At 40.9% G+C, this 16,611-nt stretch overlaps 1 long non-coding RNA gene across 1 annotated transcript in view; it reads right to left on the reverse strand.

The window, feature by feature from the left end:
- LOC123480878 (uncharacterized) overlaps nt 1–16,611 on the reverse strand; it is a 64,060-nt gene that overhangs the window by 17,220 nt on the left and 30,229 nt on the right. Inside the window, exon 2 of the long non-coding RNA XR_006657012.2 lies at nt 5,035–5,212. This is a non-coding gene — a long non-coding RNA (uncharacterized lncRNA). The remainder of the gene's footprint in view (nt 1–5,034; nt 5,213–16,611) is intronic.

A 16,611-nucleotide genomic window follows, 5' to 3' on the forward strand; every position in this document is an offset into this window, starting at 1 on the left:
CCAGCCACTGCCTTCAAGGTCACACTGCCCTATCCTCCTCTCTGCGTCAAATCTGCCTCGGCCTCTTTCTAATAACCACAGGTACATTTGGATTTAGGACCTACCCAGAAAATCCAAGGGTAATCTTTCTATCTCAAAACCCTAATCACATCTGCAAAGACTTTGGCATTTAAGGTAACATTCACAAGTTTAAGGAATTCAGATGCAGACATTTCTTTGCAGGCCTGTATTGAGCCTCCGCAGTCCAGAGGACCGGGCAATCAGCTCCATTCCTGCTACTTGGGACCACATCAGTAACACACCCTGCGTTTGCTCCTTTCACCGCAGCCTCACTACTGTTCCTCCAAAGTCCCCCACTCTTGAATAGAACTCTCCACTACAGAGACAGCCATGAGGTTTCCCTCAAGCTCTCCTTTCTGGGGAACCCCAAGTAACACGTATAAACTATCAAGAACACTGCACGCAGTAGTGGTAGTAATAACGCTAGTAGGAGTATTATAATAACAGTTCCTACTGTTTTCAAAGAGATTTAATATTTTTGCAGAGCAATGCTTAATCACTTAAAAATAGGCCTACACACCATGAAAGTGGAGGTCATCTATTTCAAGGGGATTTTACACAGTGTTGAAGAATCTGTTTCCCTCTACAAAACATTTGCAGTGTAGTAGCACTTTTTCAGTAGAATATCTACTTAAAAATTGGATTAGTAAAAGAAGCGTTTTCCCACAGCAAATGGAAGAACATACACTCTAATACAGGAAAGTTAAATAAATTAGTTAATGCTTACAAATTTCTTACAGATGAAAAGTGCTGCCTGCATCAGTGCTCAGCCCTTCCATGAGCATGCTTTTTTGTGTGCTAAAGTGAATTACATTTCTTCTAACAGCAGTGTCCTGGGTCTGGAAATGTCTGAGAAGTAACACAGCTTTACAGACAAACTGCAGAATCAGGCAACACCAACCCCAAATTCAGGCACCAGGGCCCTGCCCGACTTATGTGGGACAAAGAGGAAAGTAAAGCAGGGTTTTCTACTGTGACCTGTCAGGGGTCTTTGCAGTGGACAATTTTAAAACTGAGGATTCTGGAAGGTTGTTTTCCTTATGCGGCAACTTCATTGGCACTGTTGTTTCAGAAAAGCACATGACTTTTAGGTTCACAGATAAGCCTGAAGAGAACGAGGTTGAATTGAAGATAAGAAAATATTGGTGAACTTCCCTGTTAAAAGGGCAAGTACCAAAAACAGTTAGAAACTTAAGAATTTCAGTTCTCCTGCCATGAGGGGCAAATTCAATATTTTGTAGAAGCTCCTACCCCCAGGCACATTTGATAATTATTTCAAAAATTATGGGCAAGTCATTGAATAAATACAACTGGAATGAAAATTGTATTAACAGTATGGTAAAGTAAGTTCACATCTGGCTTCTTTAATATATGTCATTTAATTGGATAATTCATATCTGAAAATTTCTCTCAAAGAATTCCCTTGAATTTTATGTATAAAATCTTAACTTTCTAATCTCCCAAACCTAGTTTGTTTCCATCGTTAGTTGTTGGCACGATCTGCTATCAGCATTTCAGTACCTCTCCTTCTCCTTCCTTTCACAGTGTGTACACACACACACAGAGACAGACACACCTGCACACGCACGCTGCACAAAGCAACATGTCAGGCAGCATTTTGTTGGGTGGCAGGACTGCTCTCTCTTTCTTATTCCATCTACTCTGTTTCTTCAACTCCTTGAACAGCATGGGGGAAATCAATAGGAGAACCTATAAACTTCTGGAGGATTCTAGCCGGAGGGGTCCAAGAACAAAATTGATCTAAGAGTCTTCCAACTTGTCTTTATGCAGTTATCACTCTCCCTGAAAAATTCAGCTTTTTTTGCAATTCATAGCAGGTTCTTAAATAATTTTGACTAGTGAATGAATGAATAAATGAACTAAAGAATTGAGCATTTCTGAAACCATGGAAAGAAGCATGATGTAGAAAAGCATGTAGTAAACTGGAAAGAGCACGGACTTAAAACCAGGAGACCCAGAGGTCAGCTCTTCTGCTGACTTATTATTTGATCTTGGGTAGGCTATCTGAGTCTCATTTTTCACATGCCAAGTAGAAATAACACTTATTCTAATGTTTTTATAAATAATGTCTATGCCACAAAATAGCAACCTTATGGTTTAGAAAACACTTGGGCTTACATTCTCTCACTTGACCTTTCCAACCACCAACTGGTGGCAAAGGGTGCCCATATTTTGGCCTGGAAGCAGTTAATAAAGGTGCCCTTAAGGTGAGAAGTTCCAGTTATGTCTACACCTCCTCCTCCAGGCAGCAGACAAAGGATGAACCAAGCCTGTAATTAGTTACTTGCCATTGAGACCATAATGGCAGAACCTTTTCTCAAACCATGACTTTTTGCTCCAAATCCTTCTTACTTGCCCCCAATCCTTCTCACTTCCTGCTATCTGTACATGTGTACTGAACACCCATAACACTGCACATGACCAAGGCCCTGGTCAAATGAGGGCCGCTAAAAAATTCCTACAAATATCTCAGCATGGAGTGGGTGTTTAGTAGATATGCAGTGAATTGACTAGAGCACACCGGAGGTCAGCAAACATTTTCTGTAAAGGACCAGATAGTAAATCGTTCAGGCTTTGTGGACCACATGATCACTGTCTCTACTGCTCCACATTGCAGCACAAAAGCCAAAACGGACAACAAACAAATGGGTGTGGCTCCGTTCCAATAAGTCTCTATTTACAAAAGCAGACTGCAGGTCCGATTTAGCCTTCGGGCCTTTTTGTGCCAAACCCTTGGACTACAACTCTGAGGAAAGTCTTAATGTCAAAAACACTATTTTAACACTTCCTTTTAGAGGCAGGGTCCTGACAACTCTTGATTACTACGTCTAACCATGCACTTGCATCCCTCCTCCTCCACCATCCTCTGATAAAGACCAAGTGGCAGAGGGGACATGGAGCATTTATCCTTCAACTGCAGTCATCCTGAAAGACAAAGCAGGGGCAGAGATTAAAGCCAGACCCCAGGTTTTTGTTCCATACCCAGCTTATCAAGGGCCCCTCTTCAAATTGTACTGAGTTTTCTGTATAACTAATAGAGGAAAAAGAGCTATTATTTCACTTAATAGTCTTTTAGTAAGGGTATAGGGGCCAGGTTTACCAAAGGCCTTTATGAAAGGCCTGCTGAAAGGCTACAATACTGCTTGGCACCACGGAATTTTTCTTCATGTGAAGCTACATGATCACTTTTCATTCTATTTTTCAAGCACTCTATGGCACCCATCCACATATTAGGCTAATAACTGCATGAATCTAGTTAAAAGGAACTAAGCAATTATTTTAATTAGTAGAGAACAAAAATAATGCTCCTGGATTCTGTGTTAAGGGGCAAGAAGGAAGTAGTCAGGGCTCAGAAAAATCCCACAAAATATTTTTGTGAAAGGAAAAATAATTAAGGCCAAATTTAGAATGTACTTGGTAATAAATGGGCCAAATAAAATGAATGGCACCACTGTGCAACTAAAACCCATTCATATAGAAGAGCCTCAGAAACTCCATTTTTATGTGATACCATTTTGAGGATATAGCCAATTTTACAATGTGAAAGTGAATGTCTACTAGAGACTTTAATGATCCTTGTGAATCTCTCATACAACTTCTTACAGGGTTTCTGTGTAAACTCTTTTATTAATAATAAAAAAGAAGTATATTATTCAATTTGCCATTTAAAGAAGATTATTTTTTCATTTAAATTCTCAGAGTAAATTGTTCAGATTTGTTTCCCTGGAAAAATCTATCATTACAGAAAAGCTTTGCCACTCATCTCTTCTACAAAAAGCAGATTCCAACATAAGAGAGTCCTGAATTCAGTCATACAGGAAGAGACTGTATCTGCCAACGTTCCCTAGCCTTTGCTGTCCTGCTTCCCTTCTGGTTATGCATGACATTCTGGCCATTTTCTTTCATCTCAGACTTCCAAAAGGAGACAAAGTGAAATTCAAACTAGTCAACTAGTCAGTGTCATCCCTTCTGTTTGAATCTGCAAATGTTTTGTGAGCATCTGTTATCTACCACCACGTGCAAGTTACAGATGTCCATGGATGACTAAGACTGAGACCCTATCTGCAAAGAGTTCACAGTGTAGTCACAGAGACACAGGAACAGGCAGAAAGGAGGCCATGCAGTCCAGGGATCTGGCCTAAGCTGCCAGTTAAAGAATGGATTACCCAGAGAGAAAGAGCAGCATGTGCAAAAGCTGGGACACAAGGAATCCCAGGGGAATGCATGAACTGCAAGCAGAGAGAGACACTGGATGGTAGTGCCCAAGGTCAAAGAGGGGCAAGGAGCAGACCCTGGGAGGATGGGGCAGGAGTCAGACCACGGAGGGCTTATGAGCCATGTCGAGGACCCCTGACTTTGTCTTGTACAGACATAGAGAACCATCAGGCAGGTTCCCACAAGGGACCACCGGGGCCAAGTTTCCACTGTGAGCCTTTGGATGATTGAGAAGAGGATGAAATGAAGACTAGGTGTCCCACAAAAGCCACCGCCGAGGCAAGAGGTGATAAGGCCTTGAACTAGGACAAATGTAAGTAGGAATGGAGAGAAGGGGTGAGGCTTGAGAGTACAGTTTTGAAGGAGATTTTTTTCAAACCTCAGTAGAACACTGACTGAGGGGTCAAAAGTAGGAAATGAAATAGGCTTTGGAGATTCCCAGTGGGGAGGAGGTGTTTTAACCAAATGCTTGTCACACATCCAAAAAGTCTCCCTCCTTATATGTTCTCCTTTAAACCCAGGAGGGCCCTTGATCATGGGCTCCAGGACCAAGATGCAGTAAAAAACTTCAGCTTTGGGCACACAAGCATACTGCTGCATGCCATATGAAAACTAGAAGAGAGTCTAATTTGTATTTACTTTCCCAGTCAAAATTCACCCAAAAACAGTTTCCTGCCATAAGTCTAAGTTAAAATATACAGAAGCCTGGGATGAAAGAAGATTGCGGTGAATACTTACTGTGATGGTTAATTTCTGTGGCACCTTGACTGGGCTCATTGATGCCCAGATAGCTGGTAAACGTTACTTCTGTGTGTGTCCAGGAGCGTGTTTCTGGAGATCGGCATTTGAATCAGTAGACTAAATAAAGAGGATTTCCGTCCCCAGTGTGGCAGGCATTACGCAATCCACCGAAGGCCTGGATAGAACAGAAAAGCTAAGAAAGTGAGAACATTTTCTCTCTTTGCTTAAGCTGGATATTCATCTTCTCCTGCCCTTGAACATCAAATCTTCTGGCTCTTGGACCCTCAGAATCCAAAAAGGATTTATACTATCTCTGCCCCCCTTCCACCCCCTGCCCAGCTATTCTCAGGCCTTCGGACTTGAACTCAGTTACACCGCCAGCTTTCCTGGGTCTCCAGCTTGCACACAGGTCACGGGATTTCTCTGCCTCCATAATTGTGCTAACCAATTCCTGGAATAAATATCCTCTTACATATATTTATACTATATCTTTATGTTATTGGTTTTGTTTCTCTGGAGAACCCTGACTAATATACCTAAGACACACTATATATATTTTTTAAATTACTATATTTAGATTGGACTCATTTATGATTTTGTTTCTTAAAGAATGTAAAGAGGACACTTCTCAACTCATTTTATGAGCCAACCAAACCTTCATAACAAACCTGACAGGAACATTACATTAAAGGAAAATTACAGGTAAATTTCATTCATACACATTGTTGAAAAATCATCAAAATGTTCAGCAATACATAGAGTAAATAATACATCACAACAAAGTTGGGTTTAGTCCAGAAATGCAAGACTAGTTTAACATTCAAAAACCTATTGAATAATTCACCACACTAACGGAATAAAGGGAGAAAGTCATATGATCATTCTACAAATAAGTGAGTACTTAATTTATGATAAAAGTGTCACTTCAGACCACCGAGGAAAGGAAGTCTTTTCCATTAGTGGTATAAGTGGGTATCTTGGAGGAAAAAACAAACTTGATCCCACCTCACATCATATACAAAATCAATGACACTGGATTATAGATATAATCAATAAGTAAATAAAATTTAATCTAGCCCTGGCTGGTGTGGCTCAGTGGATTGACCATTGGCCTGCAAACAAAGGGATCGCTGGTTCTATTCCCTGTCAGGGAACATGCCTGGGTTACGGCCAGGTCCCCAGTAGGGGGCGTGGAGAGGCAGCCACACATTGATATCTCTCTCCCTCTCTTTCCCTCCCTTCCCCTATCTTTAAAAATAAATAAATAAAATCTTTAAAAAACTAAAATGTAATTTATCAGTAATCTATACATGTAAATGAAAAAGAATAAACAACAAAGTTTCCAGAAAATAAAAAGGTATTTCCATGGCATTGAAGTAAGCAAAGTTCTCTTAAATAGGACATAGAAAGCACAAAATATAAAGGAAAATTGGTAAGTGTGACTACATTAAAATTAAAAATCTTCTGTTCATCCAAAGATACCATAAAGAGTAAAAATTCAGGCTCAGGGTGGTACATGATATTTACAATAAATATATCCAAAAAAGGATCATATCCAGGTTATGTAAATATCTCCTACAAATCAATATGATAAACAATACAATAGAAAAATTAACAAGACACTTGAAAAACCCATTCACAGAATAGCCAAATGGCCAATATATGTGAAAAGATGCTCAATTTATTGATAATCTGGGAAGTCAAATTAAAACCACAATGAGATTCAACTACATACCACCAGAATGACCAAAATCAAAATGACTGAAAACACCGAATGTTTACAAGAGCAGCATAACTCTCACCCGCTACTTACTGGTGGGAGTGGAAACTGATACAACCTCTTCGAAAAACTCTTTGACACTATTAAAGCTGAGCATGATGATGTGGTACAATGTAGCAAGTTCCCCTGTAATCCATATACCCAACAGAAATGTAGGCACCCACCCACCACAGATGTATGTGCACAGGAAAGTTTACAAGAGCACTCTCTGAAATAGCCTAAAACTGAAAACAACCCAAATGTTCTTCAAGGGTAAAAATAGATCAACTGTGGTATATTATTGATACAGTGGAAGGAAACACAGAAAAATATACTCTAATTACATCCAACGACATAGGTATAACTCACAAACATAATGTTGACAGATTCAAACCAAACAAAAGAATACCTACCTTATGATTCCATTTATATACAGTTCAAAAACAACACAAATCTGTGGTATCAAAAATCAGGATAGTGGTTATCTCGGAAGGGGGAGTTCCATCACAGGGGCCACTGGACACACTAGCTGCATTCTCTTTCTTGTCCTGAGGGTCGTTCTAGGATGTGTTCATTCTAGGGCACAGGTGGCAAACACAAGGCCTGAAGGCCGAATCCAGCCCTCCACCTTGTTTCATCCAGTCCAGCACCTTGTTTCTACCCAGCGGCAGCGCCGAGTTCTCACTTAACTGTTAAGGAGTACTTACATTTATACGGTCCTAAAATTACATTCGGCCCATTGAAGGCAACCGTGAGGCTGACGTGGTCCCTAGTGAAAATGAATTTAACACCCCTGGTTTAGAGTAAGGCCTCATGTCTCATGCTCTGCTCTTTGCAGTCATCCATATGTGGAACCCCAATAAAGCTTTAAAACAAGTTTCAAATGTTGATTTCCATTTCTTAGGTGAAATAAATGGAGGGGCTCACACAGAAAATATGGAATATCTTTATTAAAGTCAATTGGTGGTTTGTTTTACCTATGCTTAGTTTGCTCCCCTGATGTTAGTTGACAGAGCAGAAAAGAAGAACCACACAGGAATAGGTGAGCTGGACTCAGAAGAAGATGCCCTCCCCTGGAGTAAAAATGAATATAATTGGACCTTTTGCAGTTTAGCTAAGAGCTGAGTAATGTGTGAAGAAAAAAAAAGTTAGAGACCCAATGTATGAAGAACCTAACCTTGTTATATTGTATAAAGAGGGATTAAAAGGTAACAAATTTAGACTGGCTACAAGGAAATGCTGTCTCATGAAATGTAATTAATCTGTAGACAATGGTTTAGTAAAATACAAAGCCTCCCTCAAAAAATGAAGTAGGGAAGGAAGGAAGGAAGGAAGGAAGGAAGGAAGGAAGGAGAAAAAGGAAAGGAAAAAAAGAAAAGGAAAGAAAGCTATTTATAGCAGCCGAACCAGCCTCTGCAGTTACACCGACTAATATTGTATTACAAAGACTCCCCTGCTTCCAGGCAAAAACTGATAGCCAGCTGGGGTCAGGAAGAAAATTTTCCCTTTGGTGTAGTATTTCACAGCTCTGTTATCTAATATTGAAGCAGGAGAGGGGCTTCCTAGTACTTGCACCTCCATTTAGGCACCTGGCTTTGGGATCCAGGAGGCTGCAATGAAACAGGCTATTGTTTTAATCCTGGATGATAACGCCTGTAGACCTGTATTTAGGCTGCGCCTTGTGTTTCCAAAGGTAAACACAATGCATATCATCAAAATTGTTCTTCAAACTACTGTTTTTGCATCAACAATCTATCAATATATGTGCAGTCTCAATATATGTGTAAAATAAACAGAGCAGGTATGCCTATACTGAGGTAATTCAAAACACAGCTCTGTCATTTAGCAGCCTGGATTTCAATTGGTGCACTTTTACGTACGAAAAATAGAGATTATTCATCAAAGTGATTGTCCTGCGCACTTGTATGCCTTATATAATTTATTTTTCAGGGCTTTTTACCTCAAAGAAATCACTAGCTAATGACATTTCAGACTTTAGAAATTACTCTGATAGCACACTGAAATCCCCTCAGGGACAGGATTGTGAATAAGTGGATTTTTTTTAAAGATCATTAAAAGATATTACAAACCAATTCAAGCTGAGCTTTTTTTTTTTTTTGCAAATTACTTTAACTTTTAAAGCCACTGGGGGTGGGGGGAAGACAGTGAGTGATTTAATTTACTTAACCTGTCAACAAATTGCAGCTTTGTGCTCCATTGGTGATTGCATTTCTAACCAAAAATATCTAATAGAGATATTTTTCAAAATTATCATACTTGGTGAGTGATATTTCAAAAAGGTAGTCATGTTTATTTTTTTATTTAGCAAGTTGCCCTGGAATTTAGAATGTTTATTTTATTGATAAGTTTAAAGAAAAAAAACAGAGCCCTGCACTGTCTACATCTGTTGCTTTAGTTAAACTTTCAGGTAATTGTCAGGTTGATCATTTCCTGAGCAAATGGACAGTGGAGCTTTGGTGGCAGATTGTGGGGTTTTTTGGGGGGGGGACTATTTAATAATAAACCATAGTTTCTGGGCTGAAGAACTAATATGTGGGGTGAGAAGCACCACTATTATCCCACGTACCACGGGCACATTTTTATTTGAATCAACACCCCGTGGTGTGTTTTCCATTCAAAAAGCTCCTGTGGACTTCAAAGGGAATCACCTGCAAGGATGGGCTGTGTGGGAGTCCTGAAAGGCTGCAGAACAGGCCCAGAGCCGGGAAACCATGCCAAAACTAGCTCATGCTGGAGCCCCCAAACTATGTCCCAAAATGAACCACCTCCCCTGCCTACGCAGTCCAACAGCCATCACACCGCGCACATGGGAAGTATCCCTGGGCTTGCCAAGCACTGCACTGGCTTCTCGGGCTACCACTTATAAATACTTGATGAGTAGTGTTCCATTTATAAGAAAGTGTGTTAATAAGAATATTCTTTGAAATTGGAGTTCAATGCAGGCTTTAAAAGGGCTCGTTGTTTGAGGTACTACAGGTTTCTTTTCTTTTCCTTTTAAAGTGTAAAATCAATTTACCACAAACCAAACAAAGGAATCTAACATCCTTTTGTATGTCTCATCAGCAAAAAAATGAGTAGGATTCTACTCTAAAGGACATTCTATTTTTGCAAGGATTCATTAAATTATTGAGTATAAAGGATAACAGAAACGAATGTTTCTTGAGTGTCTCCTTGTGTGCTGGATATTTGAATTCTCCTCTTTTAATCCTCACCAATGTATCACGACACAAACTATACGACCCCCATTCTTAAGACAGAGAAATGCCTCACAGAGATCAAGCAAATTGTCTATTCCTAAGTCCCACAACAGTAAGTGCAGAGCTGATCTGGAACCCACATCTACCCAATCTCAAAGCCCATGTTTGTTTCTCTACCTCACACTAACTCCCAGGTATCTGCCAATTTCAAGTGTCAAGTTCACATCTGAAAGCAGCTACCATTTTTCTGAAGAGCTAGAACTCAAAGATTATGGGTTCCTTCGGTTTAGGTTCAGACAGGGAATACTGTGTTCAACATGCTGATGATTAACTTGCAAAAGAATCATTTTGCTCAGAGTTCCCAGTGGGATTCTGCAAGAAAATGTAGAATCTAAGGCAGCTGGAGATCTACACTAGCGAATCTGAATGTCACATTTATGTGTCTCAAAATGCTGGCACATCTCTCTGAACCTCAGACAACAAAGGTGATTCTAATGATTATAGTAGACTCCCTTGGACACAAGTTCAAGAAAGAGGAAGAAGATACGCGAGGGCTCCAGGGTGACAAAGGACCCAAATGCGAATCTATAGAGAGGTCAGACATCCAAACAACCACAGCTCCATGTTATTTTTCTAATTTTAATTTTTTATTGTTATTCAATTACAGTTGTGTGCCTTTTCTCCCCATTCCACCACCCCACCCCAGCTGAACCCCCCTCCCTCCCCCACCTGCACCCTCCCCCTTGGTTTTATCCATGTGTCCTTTATAGTAGTTCCTGTAATCCCCCCTCTTCACTGTCCCCTCCCCACTCCCCACTCCCCACTGACCATTGCTAGATTGTTCTTAACTTCAATGTCTCTGGTTATATTTTGTTTCCTTTTTTCTTCTATTTATTATGTTCCAGTTAAAGGTGAGATCATATGGTATTTGTCCCTCACCGCCTGGCTTATTTCACTTAGCATAATGCTCTCCAGTTCCATCCATGCTGTGGCAAAGGGTATAAGCTCCTTCTTTCTCTCTGCTGCGTAGAATTCCATTGTGGAAATATACCATAGTTTTTGGATCCACTCGTTTGCTGATGGGCACTTAGGTTGCTTCCACTACTTGGCTATTGTCAATTGTGCTGCTATGACATTGGGGTGCACAGGTTCTCTTGGATTGGTGTTTCAGGGTTCTTAGGGTATAATCCCAGCAGTGGAATTGCTGGGTCAAAGGGCAGTTCTATTTTTAGTTTTCTGAGGAAATTCCATACTGTTTTCCACAGTGGCCCCACCAGTCTGCATTCCCACCAACAGTGCACTAGGGTTCCCTTTTCTCCGCATCCTCTCCAACATTTGTTTGTGGATTTGTTTATGTTGGCCACTCTGACTGGTGTGAGATGGTACCTCATTGTGGTTTTACTTTGCATCTCTCTGATGGCTAGTGATGCTGAGCATCTTTTCATATGTCTCTGGGCCCTCTGTATGTCTTCCTTGGAGAAGTGTCTGTTCAAGTCCTTTGCCCATTTTTTAATTGGGTTGTTTGTCTTCCTGGAGTGCAGTCGTGTGAGTTCTTTATATATTTTGGAGATCAGGCCCTTGTCTGAGGTATCATTGGCAAATATGTTTTCCCATACTGTTGGTTCTCTTTGTAATTTAGTGCTGTTTTCTTTAGCCTTCTCCCTGCCTTCTTTTATTTATTCTTTTGTTTTAATTTTTGTTAAAATTCCTTCTTATCTTGCCTCCGATCTTTCTTTATTCCTTTTTCCTTCCTTCCTTTCCTTTTCTATTCCCTTTTTCCCTCCTTCCCTTCTCCTTTTTTTCCCCCCTTTCTCTTTTTTCCACAGGTGAGACAAGAAAACCTGGAGTGCTGAAAAGACCAGAGTTAGACCGTGTTAGACCCATAAACGTCAGCTCAAGACCAGTGAGCACAGGAGATTAAGGAGACAGCACCACCGAATCCCATTGGCATTCTACCATAGAAGTTCAGACCATAAACCCAGGGAGTCAGAATAGAGCAATTTAAGAAGCAGAGGCTAACAAGAAGAGTCTCACAAACAATGGGAAGACAAAGAAACAATCCCCAAATGAAAGGAAAGGAGGAAGCCTCAGAAAGAATGCTAACTGAAAAAGAGGCAAGTCAACTATCAGATACTGAGTTCAAAGCAATGGTTATCAGGAAGCTCACTGAGCTCACAGAGAACTACCAGAAACTACAGGGAAACTACAATGAACTCACTGCAAACTATATTAACATGAAAAAGGAAATAGAAACTATCAACAAGGGCAAGAGGAAATGAAGAATACAATTTCTGACCTGAAGAACACAGCAAAAGGAATGAAAAGCAGACTTGATGAAGCAGAGGATCGGATCAGCGAGCTGGAGGGCAAAGTAGAAAAAAACACCCAGAAAGAGCAAGAAAAGGAAAAGAGGCTCAGAAAGAATGAAGAGGGGTAAGGGAAATGCAGGACAACATGAAACATAACAATATCCGTATAATAGGAATACCAGAAGGAGAAGAAGAAGGGCAAGGGATAGAAAACCTGTTTGAACAAGTAATGATGGAAAATTTCCCTAATCTGATGAGAGAAAAAGTCACCCAAATCCAGGAAACACAGAGAGTCCCAATCAAGAGGAACCCAAAGAGACCCACTGCAAGACACATCATAATTAAAATGGCAAAATTTCAAACTCCATGTTATTAATTGTCGGAAAGGGAGGAGAACTTTGTACCTTCCACTAATCCTCTTGGGCCCATCGAGATTTGGGAGCCCTGATAAGGTATAGAACGTGGCTATTCAGTGGCCATAGAGTAAGCAGACACCAGCCAGGGGCGCCAACTGCCCCTCAGTGGTAACGGGGACCAGCCACAACCACCCATGAGCTCCTTTCTATTCCCACAGACTCCTACAGCAAGGGCCTCAGAGGACACTGGAAGGAGCCCAAGCACCTCCCTGTGACCACTGGAGCCACCATTTGCCCTGGGCTCACAGTAAATTCACTAGAACAGAGCTTCTGTTCCAGGAACTGCTCACAGGGACACCAAGTCCTTTTCCACTTCTCAAAGGCTGTTTCCTCAGCTGCAGCATGGAAACAGCAGAAGTACTACCTGCTCAGCCTAGAATGCTCAGTGATGTTAAAGATGGGACATAACCCCATTTATATCAGTGCTTCAGACAACCCATGCTACAAGAAACGTGTCTCATTAACCTTTCCTTTAATTTTAGGCACGTTTCTCAGCACATTTCTCGACTTGTTACTATATTCTCATCACAGTGACTTGGTCTTTTGGAGAAAATTAATTTACATGGGAGTGATGTTTCATGTGATAGAAGTCAAAATCAAATTTTAAAAAAATAAAACATTTTCTGAGCATGGAACATCAATTTTTTATATATTTTGCACTCAACAAATCTTTATACACGTTGAGTTGAGGCTTAGGCTCTGCATTATGTTGGATTTCTAGGCACAATTTATCTGGCCTTTGCACTTAGAATAAAATCAAACTCCTAAACATGAACCATGCCTGAGGCCAGGCATGAATTAATGCATGCTGGGCTCTCAGACCTCATCCTGACCAACTTCCCCACCCTCACCACTCTTTCGGCACACTTTGAAGAGAGTGAGCTGGAGTCCTGCCTCCTGGGTCTCCCTTCTGTGCCTGGAAATTCACCTGGTGGCCCCAGCTCTTCTTGCCTGATTGACTTCAGACGTCCTCTCGCAGAGACACCTTCCATTGCCTCCTCATCCAAAACAGCCCAGCCCTGATCTTCCCACCTCTTTTGGTATCATTACCATGTAACACTTCCTCTATTTGGTCCCCCAAGTGCCATTCATCTCCCCAATGCAACTATAGCCTCCAGAAAGTGAGAGATCATCTTGTTCCCCTGACTTTGTGCCCAAGCCCCCGCATAGTGTCTGGCACATGGAGGACATGCGAAACAGTGTTGCCTTAATACAGCTCTACCTGATATAAAATGACATAAGACCCTTTACTGCATGAGCTGCACTAGCAACCCTTGAACTGAAGGAGAAAAGTTCTTATTTTCCCTCCCCCTCCAGGCTCAAACTCTTTCCCCTGCAAATGAAGCACACCTGGTCTCGAAGGAAGGCCTGCGCATTTACAACCTGCCTGGGGAATGTCTTACCTGTTGGCCAGGGTCTTCCTGCCTGCAAAGGAGGCTTGACTTCCTGTCATGTACGTGTGAGGTGGTGATAAGCTCAGTTCACTGTGGGGCCCACTTGTGACTCTCACATGCCTCCTGGGGCTCCTCTGCCTGAGCAATCTCAGGCTCTAGTGACAGCCCGGAACTTCGGCTCCTGTTGCTAAACGACTTTGCTATAGAGTGGGGAGAGGCCGGCCACACTCACCACATGGACATCTTCTCAGTCTTAACATCGGTTTCTTTACTGGATCATTTTTGAATGGGAGAAGTCATGTATACTAGTTGTAACAAGTGAAACACTTAAAAATGTGAACAAAAGCAAAGATAATTCTTTCTCCCTGTCCCACCTCATTACCATGCCTATATTCATGTTACTTATATAATTATATAATGTAATATATGTACAAGGTACATAATGTATATTTGTATTTAATATATTTAGAAATAATCATATATTAATATATTATGTATAATTTTACATGCCCAGAGTAATATACATGCTGGGGAATTTGAGGACAATATTTTTATCTTATTTAATGACCACATCTATGTGTTTTGCTTGCCTTTCCCAGATCTGATTACTCCAGGGACACACTGGAGAGCACAGGTGTGTGGCACCAGCTCCCTTTCTGTTCTTAAACATACCTGCCTTGGTCACACTGGAATTCAGGTGAGTCTTCAGAGAAGCGGCACTGCTGATGTTTTCTCAGTCGCTGGTTTGGGAACATTTGAGAGGATGCCTTTCCCCCTCTCATTCCACCCCCATTCCCAGACCACAGACGACCTCTGGGATGGGTTCTGGTTTCCAATCCCTCCCTGGCCCCCTTGCTTCCTTCTGTTTCTCATTGGCTTAAATTTCCAGCAGACGGCCCCTATATTATTTCTGACCTTGTCTGTTTCCAGTGACCTTCTCAAAGTAACAAATCTCCACCCCAAGGCCTCTTTCGCTTTCTCTACAGGTGCCTCTGCCCATCTTGCCTCCTCAAAGCTTACCCAATCTTTGGCCCCTACCCATTTACTCAGCATGCTTGTCTGCAAGTGACTATTCCTACTTACCATCACCCTTCCAGGTCATAAGTTTCATCAACACATTTGTGTATTGCTTTGTAGGTTTTGAACATATACAAATAGATTATGTCAACTAACTCTTACAATAGCCCTATAAATAGAGCGTAAGTATATTGGAACCCAAACGCTAGAGGCCTTCATTAACAGGCAATTTGCAAAGAAAATGTTAAAGTGGCCACGTGAAAAAAAAACACTCAGTTTCACTATTAATAAAAGAAATGCAAAGCCTAAGAGCATTAATATAGTCTTTGCCTATGAATTAAGAAAAATTTAAAGGAATGACGATGCTGGCTGGTCAGCAAGGAGAGGGGTAGCACACTAGATCACTCCAGGCAGGAGCACATAGTGGGAGTGCCTCTCTGAGACATAGCTTCCCAACACACAGTGAGTGAGAAAACCACGGAGGCATGCAGCTCTTCTTACAGGAGTTTATCCGAGGAGGTAAGCAAAGCTAGGTAGAAAGTTTAAGCTACAATGATACTTTAATATGTGACTGATTAAGTTGAAGTCATGCAATTTAATGCTCTGAACAAAATTAAAAATAATAATGTGGAAGAATATATAACATAATGCATATTTTTCTGATATAAATAAAAACAATGACACAATAATATATATTGTCTAAGTTATATATAATAGATATGCATCTAGATATAAATATTACACACCTCAAAATGTCAAGAAAGATTATATCCAAATGATGGCATTATGGGTGTTTTATTTTATTTCTAAATTATTTGCAAAAACCATGTATAATTTTGTGAAGACAAAAACAACAATGATAACATTTTTAAAAACTGCCTTTGTCTCAATGGAAACAGTTCTACACTTGATTCTTTCGTCCACTCACTCATTCTTTCAACAAATATTTAGTGAACTCCTACTATATACAAAGCATTCTGCTAAGTGATAAGGATACAGTGATTGAACTTTTTTAAAATTAAAAACAAAGAGGTGGCCTCTGCCCTGGAGAAGGTATTTTTGGTAAATGGGAGAAAGCCAGTGAGGGTGCTGGTTTGAGCAGTGAAGACCACCACCACAGCTGGAGCTCATTAGACACTACACTTCCCTGAACCCAACAAATGGCCTCAGAGGATACTGATGCACCTGCGCATTCTTGGGTGAGATTTGGCCTGGGAAATGGACCTGGATCTGAAAAAGTGGTTTCTGAGAGTAGACAGTAAAGAGAATGCACAGAATGACATTCACTCATGCTCTTAAAAGTTCATAGCTACTATGTCCCCCACTGACTTAAAACAAACATCTGGAGTGGCCTGCCCAGGGAAGAAATGGGTTCTTCCGATGGGTTGAACGACCACAGACATTAACTGGAAGGCCCCAAACAACCAATCTTATAAATAAGTGATTAGTGAAAATTCAACA

Source organism: Desmodus rotundus, chromosome 5 (genome assembly GCF_022682495.2).
Source record: "Desmodus rotundus isolate HL8 chromosome 5, HLdesRot8A.1, whole genome shotgun sequence".
NCBI classification, from domain to species: Eukaryota; Metazoa; Chordata; class Mammalia; order Chiroptera; family Phyllostomidae; genus Desmodus; species Desmodus rotundus.